Source organism: Dama dama, chromosome X (assembly GCF_033118175.1).
Source record: "Dama dama isolate Ldn47 chromosome X, ASM3311817v1, whole genome shotgun sequence".
In the NCBI taxonomy this organism is placed as follows: Eukaryota; Metazoa; Chordata; class Mammalia; order Artiodactyla; family Cervidae; genus Dama; species Dama dama.
In genome coordinates this window covers 133,259,850-133,285,326 of record NC_083714.1, presented here as the reverse complement: position 1 = coordinate 133,285,326, position 25,477 = coordinate 133,259,850, and positions in this window count along the sequence as shown.

Here is a 25,477-nt window from a genome sequence, read left to right as displayed (position 1 = left end):
TTTTCATTCCAATCCCAAAGAAAGGCAATGCCAAAGGATGCTCAAATTACCACACAATTGCATTCATCTCACACACTAGCAAAGTAATGCTCAAAATTCTCCAAGCCAGACTTCAACAGTACGTGAACTGTGAACTTTCAAATGTTCAAGCTGGATTTAGAAAAGGCAGAGGAACCAGACATCAAATTGCCAGCATCTGTTAGATCATGGAAAAAGCAAGAGAGTTCCAGAGAAACATCTACTTCTGCTTTATTGACTATGCCAAAGTCTTTTACTGTGTGGATCAGAACAAACTGTGGAAAATTCTTAAAGAGCTGGAAATACCAGACCACCTGACCTGCCTCCTGAGAAATCTGTATGCAGGTCAAGAAGCAACAGTCAGAACTGGACATGGAACAACAGACTGGTTCCAATTTGGGAAAGGTGTAAATCAAGGCTGTATATTGTCACCCTGCTTATTTAACTTATATGCAGAGTACATCATGTGAAATGCTGGGTTAGATGAAGCACAAGCTGGAATCAAGATTGCCAGGAGGAGAAACATCAATAACCTCAAATACACAGATGACACCACCCTTATGGCAGAAAGTGAAGAGGAACTAAAAAGTCTCTTGATGAAAGTGAAAGAGGAGAGTGAAAAAGTTGGCTTAAAACTCAACATTTAGAAAACTAAGATCATGGCATCTGGTCCCATCACTTCATGGCAAATAGATGGGGAAATAGTGGAAACAGTGGCTGACTTTATTTTTCTGGGCTCCAAAATCACTGCAGATGGAAACTGCAGCCATGAAATTAAAAGACGCTTACTCCTTGGAAGAAAAGTTATGACCAACCCAGACAGCATATTAAAAAGCAGAGACATTACTTTGCCAACAAAGGTCCGTCTAGTCAAGGTTATGGTTTTCCCAGTAGTCATGTATGGTAGTGGAGTTGGACTATAACGAAAGCTGAGCACCAAAGAATTGATCCATTTGAACTGCGGTGTTGGTGAAGACTCTTGAGAGTCCTTTGGACAGCAAAGAGATCCAACCAGTCCATCCTAAAGGAGATCAATCCTGAATATTCATTGGAAGGGCTGAAGCTGAAGCTAAAACTCCAATACTTTGGCCACCTGATGGGAAGAACTGACTCATTTGAAGAGACCCCGATGCTGGGAAATATTGAGGGCAGGAGGAGAAGGGGACGACAGAGGATGAGATGGTTGGATGGCATCACTGACTCAATGGACATGAGTTTGAATAGGTCTGAGGGTTGGTGATGGACAGGGAAGCCTGGTGTGCTGCAGTCCATGGGATCACAGAGTTGGCCAAGACCGAGGGACTGAACTGAACTGAAATGAAAATGTAATGTATTATAACCAAAGGCAGTTGGTGCTCTTACGCCCCAAACCCCATTCCCTTTGCTCCTCTGTGATTTCAGTGGTAGTTGTGGTGCCATTTCCTATGGGTTCTAGAGTGTTCTCGTGAGTTACTGCTGCATCTTACTTAGCTGGTACATACGGCAGCCTGAGAGTATGGCACAGAGGGGTGCATGGGAAGGAACATCACTGGATACTACTTTGAAACAGAGGGGGACAGGCGTGGGCAAGAAATGTTTCCTGTGTGATGAAGGAAGAATTCCAAGGCACATTCTACACTGTTCCCCAGTGGGGTGCGGGTAGGAATGAGCCCCAGGGGCCCATAGCAGTAATCAGGTCATTAACATACCCTTCCCTGGCTTCCCTCCTTCTCTGCCTTACCCTCCCTGCTCCTTCCTTCCTGATCCCTGAGATCACCTTCCAAGTGAGTCACCTGCATCCACATCTTTGTTTCATACTCTGCTTTAAGGGAAGCCCAAATTAAAACCTCAAGAGTCCTGGCTGAGTTGGACCTGAAATTCAGATATGCCCCAGGGAAGGAGTCCCCAATTCCAACTCTAGTATCTATTGCTTGTACTAATTGTCATAGGAGCTGAAGACCCCCCTGAATAGTGTCCTCAAGGTGGTACAGACTTACAAAGACACTTCCTGATGGATTAAGGTAAGGATTAGGGCTTCTGAGAGAGAAATCACCTTAAAGGGAAAAGGAGTCTTGCAATTCATTCATTTGTTCAAAAGACAGATATTGAGGGTCTACTATGTTCCAGGTATGGGCTTCTCAGGTAATGCTAGTGGTAAAGAATCCTCCTGCCAATGCAGGAGACCTAAGAGATGCAGGTTCAGTCACTGGGTTGGGAAGATCTCCTGGAGGAGGGATGGCAGCCCATTCCAGTATTCTTGCCTGGAGAATTCCATAGACAGAGGAGCCTGGAGAGCTACAGTGCATGGGGTCGCAAAGAGTTGGACATGACTGAAGTGACTCAGCATGAAGCATGCATGTTCCATGTACAGTTGTATATGTTAGGGATCCATCTACCAATGAAAGCGTGAGAAATACTTGTACTCATGAGTTTATATTCCAGTGAAAGAAGATAGAGAATAAACAATTAAAATACAAAGAAGTAAATTTCAGATTAATTTTGAAGAAGTTAATGGCTAGGGTAGAGTAAGTAAGGGAAATTGGCAGGACAGGGAAAAGGGCCTTGGAGTTAACATGAGTGGGATGGTGTCTTAGTCTGCCTGGGCTGCCATAACAAAATACCACAGACTGGGTGGCTTAAGCAACAGACAGTAATTTTTTCACAGTTCTGGAAGCCAAAAGTCCATGATCAAGCTGCTGGAAAATTTGGTTTCTGGTGAAAGCTCTCGTCCTGACTTGTCGATGGCTGTTTCTTGCTATGACCTCATATGACCTTTCCTCTGCGCTTCCTCTGTGAGGGAGTGAATTCTGATGTCTCTTCCCCTTCTTATGAGAACAATGGCCCTACCACATTAAAGGCCCAAGATTATGGCCTCATTAAACCTTTATTGCCTCCTTATAGGTCCTACTTCCAAATAGAGTCACTTTGGGGTTGGTTAGGGCTTCAACATATGAATTTAGGGGGTATAATTCTGTCCATAACAGGTGTTTTGGGTAGGCATCTTTTACAAGATGCAAAACCGTGCAGGAAGTGAGCAAGTTATCCATGTGGCTATCTGAGGGAAGGATATTCCAGGAAGAAGAAACAGTGAGTACAAATGTCCTGAAGTGAACCTGCCTGCCCTGACAGGAATGTCCAAGAAATAGTGAGGATGTCAGTGCAGCTGAAGTGGAGGTTGTCAAGGGAGTTGTGGGATATGAGACTGAAGACAGAAAAGAAAGGTGGGTCAGATCACAAAGGGCCTTTTAGGGCATTGTACAAATGCTGCCTTCCACAGTGGATGACATGGAGAGCCACACTCAGCAAGAAGGGCTAAAGTCTGGATGAGGAGCAGTGGTTTCACATACAGATGTCATGGTGGTCCTGATCTAGGTATACTTGTTATTTTCTGTTGAATGAATGAATGAATGAAGACTACACTAGGAAGAACAAGGCACTATGATTATTAGCCAAAACAAACACAGCCACTAACCTATATAATTTTTGGGGGCTCAAGTAACCTGTGTGTGTGTATTCAGTTGTGTCCAACTCTCTGCGACCCTATGGACTGTCATCCACCAGGCTCCTCTGTCCATGGGATTCCCAGGCAAGAATATTGGAGTGGGTAGCCATTTCCTCCTCCAGGCAATCTTCCCAATCCAGGGATCAAACCTACATCTCTGGTGTCTCCTGTATTGGTAGATGGATTCTTTACCACCGTGCCACGTGGAAAGACCCAACCTGTCTGTGGCTGCCATGTAACAGAGCAAAAATCATAGGGAGAGAAGCCATCCCTTGCCTCACCCCAGGGAAGCCTGGAAGTGTCACTGGGGACTGCAGCCAATGCTGAGACTGCTCAGTAAGGAGAGACTCAGTGCTGGCAGATGACCAGCCCAGAAAAACACAAGGGTCTTGTTGCAGAAAGAATTGGACAGAGCAGGGGAAAAAGAAAGAACAGTCAAGAAACAGACTGCTTTGTATGCAGGAATTGGAGTACTATATGAGAAAAGCAGCATCTCAAATTTGTGGTGAAAGAAGAAATAATTTAACAAATGATGCTAAGACACTTGATTAATGAAGTGGAAAAAAATTTATTTGGAGCTCTATTTAAATCTAGATAGATTAGATATTTGAGCATTTGAAATAAAAAAATATTGTTGGAGAAACCATAGGTACATGTCTAAGGTTGGGAAGGACTTTCTAAGCATACTTTGGTAGGAGAAATCAGAAAGAAAAAGACTGAAAATTTTGACCATAAAGAGGTTTAGAGTTTCTATGTGGAACAAGCATCATAAAGACAGATGTAAAACTGGAAAAATATATTTGTAATATTCATGACAGAGTAAAGATTAATACCCTTAGCATTTAAAAAGTTATTATAAATCTATTAAATAATAAAAACAAATAAAAACTGGATTAAGTTTGTGAATAGTAAACTTACCAATGAAGAGACACATGAAACATTAAAAATGTGAAAAATCAATGCAAATTAAAATAATAATGAGATATCATTTGTCAGATTAGCAAGGATAAAAAGACTGCAGACACATAGTCTTGGCTAAGATGTTGGAAAGCAGTAACTTTTTAAAATATTGCTGGTTGTTACTGATAGACTTATTCTGTTGAGAAATTTGGCAATATACATCATATCAATGTATATATTATTTATCTCAAAAAGTCCACTTCTAATCATTTAACTCAAGACAATTACTCCATGTACATGTAAAGATGGGTAGACAAGAATGTTTCTTTTTATGCTGTTCATGAAAAAAATAGGGAATAATCTAATATCTAACAATAAGAGATGGCTTAAAGAAAAGTGTGCCTAAAATGGAATAGTATGCAGCAATTAATAATAACAATAAAGCTGCATATCAATGTGAAAAAAGTCTCTATAAATTGTGTGTCGAAGATACAACTCACAAAATGAAAAGATAGCCTAGACTAGGGGAAAATATTTGCCAATGATGCAACTAATAAGGGCTTAATTTCCAAAGTATACAAATAGCTCATACAGCTCAATAACAAATAATGAAACAACCCAATAAAAAAATGGGCAGAAGACCTAAATAAACATTTCTCCAAAGAAGACATACAGATGACCAATAGGTATATGAAAAGCTGCTCAACATTGCTAATTATTAGAGAAATGCAAATGAAAACTACAATAAGATACCACCTCACAACAGTCTTCTAGAATGACCATTATTAAAATGTCTACAGATAACAAATGTTGGAGAGGGTGTAGAGAAAAGGGAACCCTTCTGCACTGTTGGTGGGAATGTAAATTGTTGCAGCCACTGTGAAGAACAATATGGAGGTTTCTCAAAAAACTAAAAATAGAGTTGCTATATGATCCAGCAATTGCACTCCTGTGCATATACCCAGAAAAAACTATAATTCAAAAATATACATGCATCCCTACATTCATGGGCTTCCTTGGTGGCTCGTGTGGTAAAGAATCTGCCTACAATGCAGGAGACCTGGGTTCAATTCCTGGGTGGGGAAGATCCCTTGGAGAAGGGAATGATAACCCACTCTAGTATTCTTGCCTGGAGAATCCCATGGACAGAGGAGCCTGGTGGGCTACAGTCCGTGAGGTCGCAAAGAGTCAGACCCAACTGAACGACTAACACACCTATGTTCATAGCAGCACTACTTACAAAAGCCAAGACATGGAAGCAACCTAAATATACATCAACAGATTAATGGATAAAGAAGATGTGGTACATATACACAATGGAATATTACTCAGCCATCAAAAAGAACAAAATAGTGCCATTTGCAGCAACATGGATGGACCTAGAGCTTATCAAACTAAGTGACATAATTCAGAAAGAGAAAGACAAATATCATATGATATCACTTATATGTGGAATCTAAAATAGGACACAAATAAATTTATCAGTTAAACAAAAACAGACTCGTGGATATAGAGAACAGACTTGTAGTTGCCAAGGTTGGGGTAGAGCAAGGAAGGATTGGGGATTTGGAAATAGCAGAGGCAAAAATATGTAGGATGGATAAACAAGAAGGTCCTATTGTATAGCACAGGGAACTATATTCAATATCCTGTCATAAACCATAGAGGAAAAATATGAAAAAGAATATATTATATATATGTATAAATGAAAAAGAAGATACAACTCACAGATCTCCAGATACTGTGGAATATAATACCATGTGCTTGCATGTACATACCTGCATAGAAAAAAATAATATAAAATAATAACAGTATTCTCTCTGGGTGATGTTACTCTGTGATTTAAAAAAAAGTTTTCTTTTTGCTTATCTATATTACCTATTTAATTTATAATGATGTTGTAGAATTTGAATAATAGAGCAGTATTTTAAAAAGTAAATTTTAAGTTGTATGTTTAAATTATTAAATTCCTATATACCTAATATTGAATTTTTTTCTGACACTTTTCGAGGTAAGATTTTCTTTAAGTCTAACTGATCTAATTTTTAAAATGATATTTATGTCAAGGAAGTCTTATGTTTTACATAAAGAGTATTTCCTGTGGGTGTCAATTTGGCCTTTACCTCATTATTATGACCAATATATTTTTCTCTCTGACATCTGACATTAAAGAAATGAGAATGTTGACATAGATTCATCACGCACAACTGGCTTGTCCCACCCACATCCATGTCCTCTGAGAGGGCCTAGAAAATACTACCTTCATGATGGCAATAAAGAATAAATTGGTGAAGATAAATCAGTGTCTTTGAAAAGCGCCATATTGGTGACAGGGGACAAAGACAGGAAATGTGCGATTGAAATAGAGTGATTGAGGCAGAGGCTGAGTAATAATAGCCCTCAGTCACCAGACACCAATGGATGTGGTTACCACAATGGGTGACAAACCCAAATGTTTGTCACAATGACTTGACTACATGGATCTTTGGTGGTGGCTAATTGATTATGATGTATCCAGGACTGAGACAAATGACAGCTCACTGAAACTGTTCCTAATTTGTATAATCTAGAGTCTTCAACTTTTGATGAACAGAGATTGAATCATGTTAGAATGTATGGAATCCTCTTCCAATTCCTAGCCTCCAGTCAATCCTTAAATCTAGCCCCTTCGATACTCCAGTTGGATTGGTCCTTCTGAATCTAGCTTGAACTCTGGCTGATGGCTGAAGACATTTAAGAGAAAACACGCTTCAATTCCAGTACTGGGAAATTCCAGCATAGGAATAGGCAGAAAAAAGTAACTTGTGGGTCAAAGGCTACTTCAGGGTCATTACAACATGCCAATCCCCCTAGACCACAGGCAGTTTTTCAACTGGGGTGTTGAATCTTCTCAGATGGGTGAAACTTGTCTGTAAGTTACCTTCTGACTAGCTGTCAAAGATTTTCCTGGTTGCTTTGATGGATGTAATAGAATCTGTAAACTAATGGTAGGAATAGTTGGTCATGTTTTGGAGGCTTGTCTGTTACAAGCTTGTGGTTCAACACCCTTTCAATAAGCCCACTTCAATATCTGACACAATAGTTGGTATATAATATATGTGCTAAGTCGTTTCTGTTGTGTCTGACTCTTTGCAACCCTATGGACTGTAGCCTGCCAGGCTCCTCTGTCCATAGGATTTCCCAGGCAAGAGTACTAGAGTGGATTGCCATTTTCTTCTCCAGGGGATCTTCCCGACCCAGGGATCAAACCCACATCTCTTATGTCTCCTGCATTGGCAGGAGGGCTCTTCGCCACTAGCGCCACCTGGAAAGCTGTAGATAATAAGTGATCAGTAATTGTTAGTTGTCTCAGGACCATACTTGAATCTTCTCAGACAACCAGAACTCACCTTGCTTTCAAAATAAGATATATATTTTTCTTATTATAAAAAGAATGCATTGCTATTGTTGAAAGTTTGGGAAATAAATGGAAAACTATAGGAGAAAATAATAGTAACTCATATCTTGCATGCTTAGTTGCTCAGTCATGTCTGACTGTTTGTGACCCCATGGACTGTAACCCACCAGATTCCTCTGTCCATGGGATTCTTCAGGCAAGAATACTGAAGTGGGTTGCCATTTCCTTCTCCAGGGGATCTTCCAGACCCAGGGATTGAATCTGGGTCTCCTACATTGCAGGCAGATTCTTTACCATCTGAGCTACCAGGGAAACCCTAATAACTCATCAACACTCTCAGAAATAATGGCTATTAAATTTTAGGGATATACTTCATTTTAATCTTTGTTATCTGCCTCTCCCAAACACAAACTGAGACAGTTCATACTATGTATTTAGGTCTATATCCACAATTTTTTGACATTAGGGACTGGGTTCCATGAAATAATACTCCATCACATAGATACACTTAACATTTTTTAAAATGTATTATTTTATTGTTAAATAGGATTTTGCCTTGATTTAAAAATTATGGGTAACAAACATCTTTGGGCATACATCTTGTTCACATTTTAATCATTTCTGTAAGATAAAACTCTATAAGGAGAATTACTTGGTCAAAGGATTTAAATATTGTATTTAAGAACTTGATGAATATTGCAACATCATTTCCTAGTTTGTATCTATTTACACTCTGAGAATTATGGTATTTGGCTGACTGTTCCTTCATTAGCAATTAGTGTCTTTTTTTTCTTTTCTTTATTTTTTATTTATTTATTTTTTCCATTTATTTTTATTAGTTGGAGGCTAATTACTTTACAATATTGTAGTGGTTTTTGCTATACATTGACATGAATCAGCCATGGATTTACATGTGTTCCCCATCCCGATCCCCCCTCCCACCTCCCTCTCCATCCCATCCCTCTGGGTCTTCCCAGTGCACCAGCCCTGAGCACTTGTCTCATGCATCCAACCTGGGCTGGTGATCTGTTTCACCCTTGATAGTATACTTGTTTCAATGCTTTTCTCTCAGAACATCCCACCCTCGCCTTCTCCCACAGAGTCTAAAAGTCTGTTCTGTACATCTGTGTCTCTTTTGCTGTTTTGCATATAGGGTTATCGTTACCATCTTTTAAAATTCCATATATATGCATTAGTATATTGTATTGGTCTTTATCTTTCTGGCTTACGTCACTCTGTATAATGGGCTCCAGTTTCATCCATCTCATTAGAATGGATTCAAATGAATTCTTTTTAATGGCTGAGTAATATTCCATGGTGTATATGTACCACAGTTTCCTTATCCATTCATCTGCTGATGGGCATCTAGGTTGCTTCCATATCCTGGCTATTATAAACAGTGCTGCGATGAACATTGGGGTGCACGTGTCTCTTTCAATTCTGGTTTCCTCAGTGTGTATGCCCAGGAGTGGGATTGCTGGGTCATATGGCAGTTCTATTTCCAGTTTTTTAAGGAATCTCCACACTGTTTTCCATAGCGGCTGTACTAGTTTGCATTCCCACCAACAGTGTAAGAGGGTTCCCTTTTCTCCACACCCTCTCCAGCATTTATTGCTTGTAGACTTTTGGATAGCAGCCATCCTGACTGGCGTGTAATGGTACCTCATTGTGGTTTTGATTTGCATTTCTCTGATAATGAGTGATGTTGAGCATCTTTTCATGTGTTTGTTAGCCATCTGTATGTCTTCTTTGGAGAAATGTCTGTTTAGTTCTTTGGCCCATTTTTTGATTGGGTCATTTATTTTTCTGGAATTGAGCTGCAGGAGTTGCTTGTATATTTTTGAGATTAATCCTTTGTCTATTTCTTCATTTGCTATTATTTTCTCCCAATCTGAGGGCTGTCTTCTCACCTTGCTTATAGTTTCCTCTTTTTTTTTTCTTTTAATTCTTTGCTAATTTGGTAGATAAAAGTGTAAACTTAGAGTATCAGTTACCTATTGGTATGTAACAAACAACCCCAAAGTTTAGTAAACTTAAACAATGACTTGGTATTTCTTAAGATAATATGGGCTGCCAAGTCAGGGCTATGTGGTCTTCTCCTGGTCTTAGGTCATTTATGCATCTGCAGTCCTGTGACAGCTCGCTGGAGCTGAAGGGGCTAAGATGGCCTCACTCAAATGTCTGGAAGTGATTTCCAGCTGTTTGCTGTTACCTTTTTTTCTTCCCATCATGGTCTCTTATTTTGAAATATATGTTAGATCAAGCTTCTTCACAGTCTCAGGGTCCCATTATGGTGGCAAGATTGAAAAGGGAGGCCCCACAAGGCCTAAGCTCCAGAACTAGAACAAAGTAATTTCTACCCTATTCTTTTGGTTAAAGTAGGTCATATTGCTATCCCAGCTTCAAGGGGTAGGGCAATAGACTGCATTTCTTTATGAAAGGAGTATCAAAGTCACACTGCAAAGGAGCATAGACTCAGAGAGGTGTGATTCACTGGGGGGCCATTACTATCACTCTTTATCATGTTATTAAATTTGATTTTCTTCAATTGTGAATGAGGTTATTTTCTAGCTATTTGCATTTCTTTTTTACATCGCCTTTTGGCCATTGTTATATCATGTTTTAGGATTATCTTAACAATTTTCAAGAACTCACATATTATGGATATTAATTTTAGTTTATCATGTTTGCAGATATATTTCTCAATTTGTTGATTTACTTCTCATGTTGTGTATATATTTTTCTTTGCCATTTAAAAAATACTTTTAAATTTAAGAAACCACTAAAAAATCAGATACCTATTTTTCTAGCTGTTATGCAGGTTGATCATGTTTAATTGTTTAATCTATTAAAGTTCATTTTGGTGCATAATATGGTAATAGTTTAATACGATTTACTTTTATAGCTGTCAATTTCTACTCTATACTTCTTATGGAAAAATTCATCCTTTCCCAACTGATTTATAATATCTACTCAGCCCTATAGTAAATACTCATGGATTCCAGAGTTTTGTTCTGTTTATTTGCTGTATTTCTGTTTTATAGCTCTCTCTATAAATATTTTCCCAGTAACTCATTATTTCAACTATTTGAGATGTATAAATAGCTTTAATATCTAGAAGAGCAAGCCAACTGTCATTTCTCTTCAAAAATTTTCTTGGTATTTTTCACCTGCTTATTCTTCCAGATAAATTTCAGAAATATACTGTCAAATTTAAATCTATCTTCCTGAGCTTATGATCAGGACTGCATTACCCCTCCTTTGGGAAGAATGGTGATTTTTATAAGATTAAGTTTGCCCATTCAGGGACATGGTATCCAAGTCTTTTTTCTCTTAGTAAGAGAATATTTATATATATATGTGTGTGTGTGTATACCAAACATTTCTTATTACTTCTAGGGTATGTTTTTAGGCTGTGTTATTGCATTTCATTATATTTCTGCTTATTACATAAAGTATTGATTTCTTTATAATTATCCTGCATCCAGCCATTGTTGAATGTTTGTATTAATTCTAATAGTTTTCCTATTGATTCTCTTGCCTTAACTGGTATGCAATTTTAATGTCTGCAATTAATAAAAAATAATAAAAATTCTTTCTTCTGCCTGCCAAGTCTTTTTGTAATTTAAACATCTTATTGTATTGGCCAGAGATTCCAAAACAATATTAGATAGAACTGGTCTGGTTTTGCAAGCAATAGCAAAGAGGTTTCATAACCAGAAACTCATTCCAATGTTTCAAATTTTATGCTATAATATGTAGTATGTATGTAGTGTGTATTACATCTGTTTTGCCAATCCCAAGGTTGACTATGTCATTTACTACTGTTTGTTTCTTTTTTAAATTATTCCTCAGAGTGTGTGGTAAAGAATATTCACAGATTCTTTGTGAAAAAGCTCTATAGTCACATGACAAGAATTAGTATATCATTTCTTTATTTTCTTTTCTCTCCTTTCCCTTTTACTTCTCTATTTCTTGTTTATTGAAAGTTCTCAGATTGGTGATCTTCCCTGGGTCATTTCCAAATTTTCCATGTGTTTGTTTAACTATGAAGTGTGGCAATGGAACTCCTCTTCTGGAAAGGGGTTAAATCTTGTGGTTAATTGGAAGGATTAATTCACAGTTCTTACCAGTCATAATTTCAATGTTTTGTTGCTTTCTAGTGTGCACTGCTCAGCCTTTTGTTATGGAAATTAGGTCTTTATCTGACATTAAGTCACATCTTGTTCAACTGACATTTACTTCTCAATGGCAAATAGGCTCATTACCAAAAAGCCCTCCCTAATTCTACCATCCCTCTTCTGCCCCACTTCGCTACTACTCTTTACAGAAAAACTTTCCAAACAGTTCACCCATGTTGTAGCATGTATCAGAATTTCATTCTTTTCATGGTCAAACAATATTTTATATAGATATATATTTGTATATATTTATATTTTTTATATATATCACATTTTACTTATCCATTCATCTGTTGATGAACATTTGCATACCTTACTTCTTTCAGGTCTCTTCTCAAATGTTCTCTTCTTATAGAGCCTTCCCTGACTACCCTGTCTGAAAGAGTACCCTCTCAATAGCACTATCTCCTTACCCTCTCTTACTTTCTTCACAGACACATCCAACCCTGTATTATATGTATGTATGTATTTATTTATTTTTGGTTCTCTATCAGTGTCTCATTCACGGGCATAAATGTTCTATAAGGACAAAGACTCAGACCAATGAGTTCACTGTGTCTCTAGCTCCTTGATCAGAGACTGACCCAGGAAGCTGCTCCATACTTATTAAACGAGTGATTGAATTCACCTGCTTGTTTTCCAGTCTCACAATCCATCTATTTCATTTCATTCTAAGGAGAAAATGCATTTCCAGTCTCCTGTCTTTGGGGGAAGTTTTCTACAACTGGTGGCTCTTTATCCATTGGCAGGCATTTGATTTTGAAAGACTTTGGATGTATCCGTTAAACTTTTGGACAAATACTACATTTGAGCTGCAGAATCTCTCTGGTCTTTGATTTTTGTTTTAGTTTCTCTTTTACATGGTTTGATCTGTGCTTCTTCATTAATCCGAGGTGAGACAATAGCTTTGTGTTTTCTACATGCCAAATTAAAATTATATTTAAAGTCTCCACTAGAAATGTATTTACAAAAATAAAACTTTATAGAAATTGCTTGCATAAGACTGTACTAGTGTTAGTCAAGTTACCTCAGCCCCTATTAGAGCATAAGCTTTCTCTTACCTAAAGAATCCTAGGAAAGAATGTGTATATTTACATCCTACTTCATTCTAGAAAAGGATTTGTGGTAGAGTATACTAACAATCAGAGAAAATGAGTAAATTGGGGTAAGGCAAAAATAAGGTTCTAAAAAGTGAAGTAAATATTTGCCACCAGTCATTACATTAAAATGTGAAAGAAGAGAAGGTTGCAATAGGAAGTGTTTTTGGAACTGAAAAAGTGCCATATGAGTGTTTCAATTGCAGAAGGACAATGATGGAAATGAATTTATTTTTGCTTTTACAGATTAAGCCATGATTTGAGTAGACTAGTTTTTTTAACTGCTTGAGAAATATTTGGATTTTCCATGGTTTTTTAGGTATTTTTACTTATTTTATTTAGATCAATTGATAATATTTTTATTAGCCTTCTGAAAGTTAGCATTCTAAATATTCTGACTATCACCTCTGGATTTGGTATTATTTTATTGTTCTGCACTAACATTGGCAATTCTGTTGTATGTCTCTACTGAGTGCTAGCTTTGGGCCTAATTTTTTGTTATTGCTCTATTTATGGATTGAGGTAACATAGAAAGCAAAAGAAAATTCAGTGAACAAACCATAATGTCAGGAGTGTTTGCAATACATTCAGTTCAACAATCATCTGTCAGATACTTGCTGAATGAGTCATGAACTCAAGTGTGTCTACAGACCAAGCAGATAAATTAGCAAAGCAAGCCATGTGTATGGAAAATCAATTACCAGAAATATAATCAAGCTTTTTTTGTTTTTACTGAAATAGAGTATAAAGAGATAACATAATAAACAGAGATATGCTAATGGTTATCATATTTTATTATATACAGGGGGAATGCAAATTGAAAATAGAGATAGATAACTATTAATTGTTTTCTTTCATGTTTCATTACTCTTTTGATTTGGAACTGGAAAGCAGGCACCTTAACTTCCATGAAAACATGAAGTGTCAGGTCTTATATTTCACATTGTGAGGTGCAGGGTAAAATTAAGCCTTGAATCCTCTAACTAATTTTGATTCTTAATTAAATTCAGCCTCATAACAAAAAGAAGCTCTTCATAAAGTGATAGTTTGAACGTGGGTAGAATCCTTGCACAGTGTTTTTATATTTAGGATAAATAAATGTCATTACTTCACTTTTAGTATTATATTGCTCTATAGTTCAATAACTTCTATTTGGAGCTCCCAGTTCACACTATCAATGCTAGCTGGGGAAGATGAACTGAACAAAGCTAGCTTATTTTCATAAAGTTTTAGTTTAAGAACATATATTTGGAATTTGGGATTTAATTTCACACTTTTGGGAATGTTACTCTGTCTATCGCTGTCATTTATTTTAATAAAGGCAAGTAGGTGAGATTTTTCTCTGACAAATGAAATGCCTAAATATTCATTTTTGGGGGTTAATGAACAAAACAAATTACTCCATTTGATAATGTTCTTGATCAGAAATATTCAAAATATTTAGAAGGGTCATAATGTCAAGTCTTTGATCCAGCTTTTGCTGCTAAGTTGAGATAGGTATTTTTCCTTGGGTAACATGACATCATCATTTAAACAAATAATTCAACACCCATTTATGATTTTTCAAAAATCTCAGGAAACTAGGAAACTATTGAAGCAATACTAAACTTCTTGCCTCCACAGTCCCCTAATAACATTCACATGATGTGGTGTTGGTGACGTTATTACATACTAATGATGCATCATCCATCCCGCTGTCCATGACTCTTTCAGATGCTGTAATTGTGCTCTGTTGATGATGATCACAAATGCAAGTCATACTCAGAGAGCGCAGGAAAAGGTGAACAAGTCATTTCCTAGTCATGTTAAATTTACTACCCAGAATTTTATAGTGCAAAGGTAGAATAGCATATCAACTAACCATGTCTTCTCTTGACCCCTGCAAGCCATATCCACTGCACTCCTAGAATTCAACCTCTCTCAAGTTGAGGATACCCCTGCAGTACAATCACAGCCAACAGCTGGAAGGAGAGCGCACGATAATCAAGGGCCAAGTGACAAGAAAAGTTCCATTTGCACAAGGAATGTCTGTCCCTAGACCCAGGTGCTCCAAACTAGGAGGTAACACAGAGTTACCATATTGATCAGAGGGAAGAGAGGACACAGATGTAGTGTTAGCATTGTGGAGTGAAGGTCTCAGAAGCCCTTGAGGCCACAGGCATGGCCTTCCTTTGAGGGCCACCAACACCTTTGGAGGCTACAGAGGTAGGGGATCCCCTTGTGTGCCAGTAGGGGCCACATGGTAAGGGGTGCCTGCTGTCAACCCACTCACCCTCAGGTACTGTAGACTGGAAGCAGCATTGCCAAAGGCTTGGTGGTGGATCCTTGGTAGATTAGAGATATTTGTGTGATATGAGTGAGAGCCACGCCAAATCGGGGAATCAGCACCAATCTTGTGCCCTTTCATGGTAGAAATACTATGCTGCCTGTCTATGGGAGCACTCCCCTTACCAGGCTACTCTCCTGGAACTGGGACCTCAAGACCAGTCCACAGATTTGATTTCCAGAGCTGTTTGGAGCATCTTGTTGACCTCATGCAAAGGGGTAGGATAGTGAGTCAAAAAGCAACTGGAAGGGACAAATGACCATCGGTGATTGGACAAAGTGCATATTGCCTGGGAAGCCCTGCTGTGTGGGCCAGTACCAGTGTGAGGGGAATTTAGAAAATTCCCAGTAAGGCAGTCCTAAGGCCCAGAGCCTCTTATATTGAAAACATTAAAAAAAAATCCCCAAATGTAAATGGTTTGGTGTCAGGCAATTAAATTAATATGTAACTGTATTTCATAGCAGCATTGCTGACTTTATTCACATTCAAGATAAATCCTACTGAAATTGCACTCCTTTTCTAGTCTATTCAATGTTTCACCACAAAGTATGTTGGTTCAGAGTACAGGTCTTAAACTAGAAAGGTTAGATGGAAACCCCAGTTCTTCTACCTACTGGCTCTGTGACTTTGGATGTTAGTCAACCTGTGTTCCAGCTTCCTCATCAGTACTAGTACCTATCTCATAAAGTTGTATTCAGTATTAAATGTGTGAATGTATGTAAATACCTAAAATCCTGCCAGTTGCATGATATGCACTCTGTAACTATGTGCTATTATTGTCATATGCCAGAGATTCTCAATAGAGGTGAGTTTGCCCTTCAGGGACATTTCACAATGCTTTCAGATAGTTTTGCTTGTGTGTGTGTGTGTGTGTGTGTGTGTGTGTGTGTAGGCATGCAGGGGTGCCACTGGAACCTAATGGGCAGAGGTCAGGGATGCTGCTAAACATTCTAGGATGCACAGGACAGTCCCACAGTGAAGAATTATTTGACCACAAATGTCATCAATGCCAAGGTTAAGAAACCCTGTTGTATACCATTGACAGTTCTTACTGTGGTCTGTTTCATAATGGTGTCTTCAGTTGCATACTGTTAACATAGGTATACTTTCTTTGCAAAATAACAGTGAAATACATACTCTCTCATTTATCTTAAAATAGGCTACCTTCTTAATCTGTCTAGAGATAGTGGATACAAGAATTAGCTACTGATCCTTCCTCTATTACAAGTGCAACAGAGCAAGTACAGTAACAATTGCAAACCAACAACTGGCTTCAGTGACTGAGAGAAAATAGAGAGTGATAAGGTGACAGGATGTCAGAGAGCTGGCCTTGGATCCCTGAAGAACTCAAGTCTAGAAAGAAACCACTTCCTTACTTTCTTTCCTTCCCCCACCCTCTTACATACAAGATGGCACAGGGTTAGTTATTGTTTGAATGGCGGGAGGTGGTGGAAGAAGAAGGTGAACTAATGGACAAAAACTCCATCAGTTGATATTTCAAATATGTTTACTCTTTTCCATGCAATTGCAAAAAAAAGTCATGAGCGTCAATCATAACAGCAACCAAAAACTTTTATGTGTTTCAAAAGGCTGGGCACATTTCTGGAAGTATTTTGATACTAAATGAAGTCTCCTTAGAGGGCAGAGGGTTCCCTATGTCCTCCATGCTCAAAGTGTGGTACACAGGCCAACAACATCACCCAGAGCTTGTTAGAAAGGTGAAACCTTGGTCCCACTCTGGACCTGCTAAGTCAGAATCTGGATTTTAACAAAATCTCTGGGTAATATATTGGGTTGGCAAAAAGGTTCATTTGGTTTTGTTCATGTTTTCCCCCAACATTGTATGAAAACACTGAATGAACTTTTGGGCCAACTCAATATATGGACATGAAAATCTGAGAAGTGCTGGAATATTCTCTCTATCCCTGGCACATATGGTATGCAGTTCAGCTTTTAGTTCAGTATTGGGCCTATTAATAGGCTAAAGGTGATAGGGTGAAGCGTTTTTAATCAATGAGAAAGTGATTTCACCTTCCATTAAGTAATTTACATACCATTGAGCTTATTTATAGATTCTCAAATGATCTGATTTTATAAGATATGATCTTTTCATTAAACTGATGTTATGGTTAATGATTTGTGTCATATTTGCAATTTAAAAGTTATGAATGAAGAGTATCGACCCTCTGAAAAGGTAACAAAGTTGTATTATAACTTGCAGACAGGAGAACCACATTTGCAATCCAGCTATGGCATTCTCTGTTTCTGATCTCTACAATGTGTATTTATTTGCATACATTTAGATATGATAACTAATCTCCTACACACTTAGTTGACTGGCAGAGGCTGAAAATGAAAGAGAAGTTACAAACAAATTGAAGAAAAGGACACATCGCTTCAATTAGGCACACTTCTTTACTACATAAATGGGACTTGTAGACCAGGAGACTGAAAATTGTGGGTCCATCAAAAACCCCAGTGTGAGCAACAGAATGGGCACCGCCTTTACAGGTCTAGGGGCCATTTGCGCCATCACCAGATGCCTGCTTCTGATTTTCATTGCCTTTATTTGTAACCCTGTCCCAATCCCAGGAAAGGAGTAAAGAGTGGGTATCTCATTCTATGGCAAGGGGGCTAAAGGATGGGGTGTGCAAAATGATACAAAGCTCTATGAGCTGCATATTCATAATCGATGGCCAAATCTACCATTACCATCACTTTCTCCCCTATAGCTCCCGGTAAGTTTCCCTTGCCTTTTACTCATGCTACCCTCTGAAACTACAGTAGACCCCAGAGAGCTTGCTATAGCTGTAAAACCTGAGGCAGATAGAGAACTATGCCTTTCTAGCCAGAAAACAAAGACATTCCTTTGCCCTTCCATATTGGGTGATTTCCAAAGTACTGTATTCTGTGTGCCTTGGAAATGGTCGAGTGTTTTGGGCTGCAAGCCACCAGGAGAAATAAATTTGAACTTTATCTCTTGCTGGTGAAAGATAATGAGCGTTTTCTTATGAAATTTTGGCCCTCTCTTCCCAGTAGCTCATGCATATCTATTGTGCCAACTTTCATATACCATCATTATCATTATTAGACACAACAACATCTAAAATGCCATCAAAATAAATCTCATCTCAAATTGCCTTCCTGAAGTGAACTGAGGAGATTCTGGCATCCATAAATGCAGAAATGGACATTGCAATGGGCTGTGTGTTGTATCAGACCAAAAAATGAAATGAGGAACATATCAAGCTTGAAAGTTCATCGGAAGCTTCTAGATAATTCTGCCACTGTTTCAATTTAAGTAGTCTCTCATGAAACATTGGATCTCATTAGGCTTTCAGCACTCAAGTCCCAGGATGCATTGTATTTAATTAACTCTTCCTGGCATAAAAGTTCTCAGAAGCTCTAAGCTCTAGTAGCCAAATAAAATTCCCTCAAAGGTAATCTCAGAAACCTCTAAAGATATATATGTCTTAAATGTCATTTATCTTTCAATATGCAAACTCAGACTTTGAGGAAGTTGTGGGTGAGGAGACAGAGATGTCTGCAGACATCTGTCATAAAACCAGCATGAAATCTGGTTAAGAGAGAAATTATATTTGTTGCTATTGAGTGGTTGCAAGCAAGATACATGCTCATCTTCAGATAGAATAGGGGTGTGGCTAAAACTTATTGAAACTTTTCTGAAATAACAGAAATCTGGGCTGAATATGCTCAAGTTTTGTCACGTCAACTATTCATAGGGTTTTAATTACCTATTTGCTGTGGGTTCTTTTCCTGGGCGTGTTTGGTTTGTGAAAATTTATCATGTTATGTACTTGCTATCAGTACCTTTTCTTGATGTGTGTTTCAACAAAAAGTAACAATCAAAAAAATCAAACATGTAGTTTGTGAAGGTAGTCCAGCTACCTGGTGTCATGATGGCAAAGCCTTGGTGAGGGCCAGGGTAGGATAATGTCACTGGAAACGGAGAGAGGAGACATTTTAACGGCCTGAGGAGGCCAAGAGCCAGAGTTTCTAGAGGAAAGTTTGAGAGGCTCGAGGTGAGATGGGGATGATAACTAATAGTGGAGAGGGGAATAGTAAATCAGGATGCTAGAACTCAAAGCCAGTTGAAACAGGAAGCCAGTTGAAACAGGAGTCAAGCATAACTGGATCACAGGACACTGCTAAAAGGATTTCAGCAGGAATTAACATAAATCTGAGCAGATGAGCAAGTATGGGTGGATTTCTTCTTTCTGATTCAAAAAGTGTCAGAGATCCTACCCAGGCTCTTGGATGGGACCAAATACTCATTTAGAAGGTGGAATTGTCAACTACCCAGAAAACATTAGTCTCCCAAATAGTATGTCCTCTGAAACTCCTTCTTGTTTATCTTGGCATCCTTTCAAGCACTTCCCCCTTCTTGTTACCATTTGATTCGCCATCCCAGCTAGGGATCAGATTTTGTGGTCCTTCGTACTAAGCCAGATGGCTAAATTGATCTGCCAACTTTTCCACTCAATAAACACTCACTGAGCACCTACAATGTGCCAGGACCTGGTCCAGGTGTTGAGAAGACAATGAATGGAACAGAGAAAATCTCTGCCCTTTGACGCTTATACCATGTTGATGATGACTAATATACCACAGTTAAAGGGCTTATTTAATTTAGTTTTATAAGCAAAGAAAAACTCTGCTGAGAATCATCAAAATATTACAATGGCTAAAATATCCACAAGTGTGTCCAATGGTTAACCTACACACGTATACACATAAAAAGGATACCATAGCCCGCCAGACTCTTCTGTACATGGAATTTCCCAGGCAAGAATATTGAAGTGGATTGCCATTTCATTCTCCACATACAGAGGCATATTCCTTGTTAACTGTCAGTCCAAGGAGAGTACATTTCGTGAGGTTGAAAAGACCCACCTTTGAGGGTTAAAGTCCCTCTCTATTACTGGATATGAATGGGCAAGTAATTTGCTTTCCCTCCCTCTCAAGATCCCAATTTTCTCTTTTGTGGAAAGAGAATAATTTAAGTACCTATATTCTAAAGTTGTAATGAGGGTTAATATGTTGATCTTAGTTACTACCTCATAATAATTAGATACATGATTATTTAATAAAAGGTAATGCATTCTGAATGTCCCAATACTTTCAAGTTTTCAACCTTTCTCAAGCCCTTCTTTATAAAGCCTTTCCTCACGTAAACTTTCTCAAGTTTCTCAAGCTCTCATCTCTATGTTGTGAGATGCCCAGGGTCTGTTGCAGCATTTTTAAGGATTGTTGGAGGTGGGGAGATGTACAGTTTCTGGGCATTTTTCTTTCTGAATTCCTACTGTATCCAAATGTTTGATTCAGATTTCCTGGGCCATGATCTTGCTTCCTGCAACTTGTCCCTTGCACTGGTACCTCTGTTTCACCTTTGTTCCCTCCATGAATCACTAACATAAGGCTGTTGGGTACAGTAGACAGTGGTTGAAGATTTGGAGACAACCAAGAGAGCCCAGGGTATTGCTTAGAACAGGAGCACCCTCTTCATGAAGAATTCCTCTTGATCATCTTTCCTTCCCTAAAACTTGGCTTCATCCTTGACATCTCTTTATATCATTCTTTATATGCGATCCATCAGGAAATCCTGTTGGTTTTAACCTTCAAAATATGTAAAGCATGGATCTTTAAAAAAACTGATGTTTTCCAAGTGCCCAAGACAATGGCTGGCATAAAGCAGGTACTCAAAAATTAATTGTTGAGTAAATGAAGAAAATGTGCTTAAACAATGCCTGGCATGAAGAAATATACAAATTTAAACTTTTTAAAATATGATTTTATGTGATCTGTAATTTAGCCTTTCAAGTGGTTACTATCAGGAGTAAGTTTTCTCTGCAGAAAACTGACCATCTTAAACCTCACACTTCAAGTCAGTTAATTAGCACTTGGGTGTACCATTCCTGTCTTGGGTCTGCAGGACTGATCATCTTGAGTGTTTGCTAAAGACGGTTTCTCAGGTTTGCAGAGCTGCAGAGGAGAAATCGAGCCTTAGGGACCTCCCCCTTCCCCAATAAGAGGCAGCTCTCTTATAAGGATCAGCTTGAGACCAGATGAAAGCTTCTCGCTTTACCACAATTATCATATCTGTAGATTTAAATAGTATCAGGTTGATTGAGGAAAGGGACCATCTGAACTGAAAGGTGTTTGCAATTAAAAATAAAATTGCACAGCCAAGAAGCCATTATCACAAGTCCTGCACATGTTAGACATTTCTGGTTCTACCAAATACATCACAAGAGGTATCAAGAATATGAGAAATGTGCACATTTGCATTTTAGTTCAGTGAGACAGCTTTTCTTCTTGCTGCTTCAATGAAAATTTTTAGACACATATTAACATATCTCTGCTTTGCCTAAAATATTTTTTATAATTCTCTATAAAATACATGAAACATGCTTCCTTTGTCTAACATTCCAAGAACCCCATATCTACCACAGGAGTGGAAAACATTGGACCCAAGACCCCAGTTATATTTTTGTTCCTTGCATGCCTGCAGTGAATTTGGTATCAGCATTCTTCAGCCTTCATACACTGCCCTTTTGTGATCAATGTCCTCATCCCAATAATTCACCCCAAATAGTCTGTCTCTCTCACTCTGTCTGACTTTATCTCTTGGTACTTTCCCTGCCTCATTCTCTGCCAGCTATGCTAGACTCTTTGTTTCTTCAACATTAGGAACCCTCTAGCCTCAGGCCCTTTGCACTGGCTGTTGTCTCTTTCTATCACATTCTCTACATGTGTAACTTCATAGGTAACTCCGTCATTTTAAGTTTGTGCTCAGATCTTACCTTTTTAATGAGGCCTAGCATAACCACCAATTTAAAGCTGTGACTCCCTTGTGGTAGGCAAATAAAAGCTCCCCAAAGATGTTCACATCCTAATCCCCAGAATCTGTGAATATGTTACCTGCCATGGCAAAGGGGACTTTGCAGTGTGATTAAGTTAAAGATCTTGAGATGAGAACATTATCCTGGATTATTTGGGTGGGAGAGAGGAGAGTCAGAGTCAGAGAAGATGGGACACAGAAACAGAAGTAATAAAGGAGAGAGATTTGAAGATGATACCCTGATAGGTTCAAAGATGGGGAAAGAGATCATGAGTCAAGGAACTGCAGGTATCCCCAAGAGGCTGGAAAAGGCCAGGAAATGAATCTCCCTTAGAGCTTCCAGAAGAAATGCAGTCCTGCTAATACCTTCATTCAGAACTACTGGCCTCTAAGCCATAAGATAACAAATTTATGTTGTTTTAAACCATTATTTGTGGTATTTTGTTACAGCAGTAAGAGGAAACTAACATACCCCAAGTCTCCTTTATTTTCTTTTTTCATATCACATATCAACCTCTATTGTACTGGACAATGTGTTTATCTTGTCTATTGTTTGTTATTCTCTCTCCTGCCTTACCCTCTGCCTCTATGCTGTAAACCCTACGAGGGCAAATATCTTCATCTATTTTGGTCACTGCTATAAATGTACACTTAGATCCTGATTTTGCTGAATTAATTGGTTAGTTAATCCTCAATCTATTTTTACCCTCTGAAATTACTTCCTACCATTTAAAATAAATCGTCTAATCTGGCCCCTGATCCTGTCTTTCCTCCCTCCCTTTCTCTCTCTCAAACACACACATACACAGACACACAGACACATAGACACAGACACAGACACACACACACATACCCCTGATACACACCCCCTCTGGATTTAGAATTCTTTCCCTCTATCAGACTGGGTCCAGTTTCAAGTTATAGCTTTCCATGAAGTCCTCCCTTGACTCAACAGTTCACACTGAACTCTACATTTTCAGAACTGCTAAAGCATCTCATGTTATCCCCCGGTTTTGCACTAATGTGTTCTTACTTTTTTGTATCAGCCAGTTTTCCTTCAGGAAGCAGAAAATGCACAGTAATTACAACATGGGGAGTTTAACATAAAGAATTGTTAACTAATAAAAAGAGAATAACTACTGAGGGGTAAAAGATAATTCTAAAGAATACAGGCAAGGCAGATAGAGGAGGCAGCCACTATCTCTAGGACTGAGGCAGAGTACATAAGTGACATACTGGAAAAGCTCCCTAGGCCCCCACTAAGGATGAGCGATTCAAACCTCATTGGGAGGGTGTTGGCGTGGCACGGTGGATAGTGGAGAACTTCCCTGAGGCCAAAGTTCAGACAGGCTGGCAAACAGGAAATCGCTGGCTGGATGCCAGCTAAACTCACTAGGAATCTACATGATGGGGTGCTGATGAGACTAATAGGTGATTGCCCAGGGGGTGCTACAAAAACACTCTGAGAAGTGGCCTTCTAAGTTACTAGTGGAATCTGCTGGGAAGCTGCCTGTGAGAATGCCACTGAAACTGGCTAGGAAGCCACCTGTGGGAGTGCTCGGAAACTCACTGAAGACCGAGCACCTCTGGGTGCTTGCCTGCCACTGACCACTGTGTGCTGCAGAAGCAAGCAAGAAACAACAAGCGCATTAGGGAGAGGCATCCCTTCACCCTGCCACATGTGTCTAGCACCTTCTATGAACAAATCCTAACAATATACCATCTGGCAAAGGAGAAATGTTTGTAAGGTCAAGCTCCAGTATCACATAGCAGAGAAAAGAAGGGTGGATTTGGAGTTGAGGTGCAATACATTAACAATCGGTACACCTTTGTGTTTATAATTTCTCTTGAATGTTAGCAGTATTGTAAGCCCCTTGAGGGAAAGGGCAATGTCATACTTCTCCCCCCTTGCCTGCTCCCTGCCACAGTTTATATGGCATTTAACACAGTGCTGACCACATGTACCAATAACTTGGTTGAATGTAAATAAGATTTTCCTAAGCCCTTATTTGCTCACTAGCCTAGGAAGACAATGACATCATCACTTCCGTTTATGCTACCCTATTCTGAGATCTAATGACAGAGCAGTTCAACCCAGAGTGAATAGCAGCTGCCACCAAGCTAGCAATTTCCAACTGCAAACCAGGCTGTGATTTTCTCCTCAGTGATGATGCCATCTTGGATGTCATTTTCAAAAGTGCTGAAGCCAAGCTGGGGTGAATTGTGATTTTGTTTATTAAACTCTCACTTGGTGGGGAACAGCCCTGTCAGATGCTGGTTTTCCCAGAGTCAATTCTTACTTAGGCCTCAAGCCAACCCATCAAGGAGGTATGTTTCAATGTGTTCCACCTTCTTCTCTTCTCATAAGGACTTAGATGGTTCACAGAACAATCTTTTCAAAATCAGATGACTCAAACCACACAAACATTCTTTGTGTACAAAAGGGAGTACAGTCTAACAGTTATATTAATTTTAATGCATTTCTTGACTGCCAAAGGCCTTCAAAAGTCTTATTTTGTGTGAATCCAAGAATCTCTATTAAGTAGCCCATTCCAAAAATAAGATTGCCTAGCCCTAATTTTAACATTAGTCCAAGTCCTTTCCAGTATTCCCTTGTCCATGATAACATATGATAGGGTTTGTTCCTTACCCTGAATATAATGATTTGCACCAAATATCATTAGCCCAACACCAGTAATTGTGGCCCATACTGTTTCTTCAGAGGCAAAAATGGCTTGGTCTTGAGTTAGACAAATTTGTATGAGCTCAGTGCACATGTTACTTATGTGACCTTGGCTATGTTACTTCACCTCTTTAAATTTCAGAGTCCTCCTTGGTAAATCAAGGCTAGCTGACAGAAATGGGGCAAGTTATCCTCTTTAGACTGGGTCAATTTTCTCCATAGGAGCAAATGATACTCACTCCACAGAGTGTTAAGAGAATAATGTTTAAAAAGCCCTTGGCTAATGAATGGTCAATAAATGCCAACTATGATTATATCACAAACCAAACAATGTCAGCCTTTCTAGTCCAAGCCACCATCACCTATTCCCAGAACGACTGCCACGGCCTCCCAACTGGTGTTCCTGCTTGCACTCTTGCCTACAGTCTATTCACTACACAGCAGCCTGAAGAATTTTCTAAACATAAATCAAGTCTTGTCCACTCCCTTACTCAAAGCCCTAAGTTGGCTTCCCATTACACTTTGAACAAAG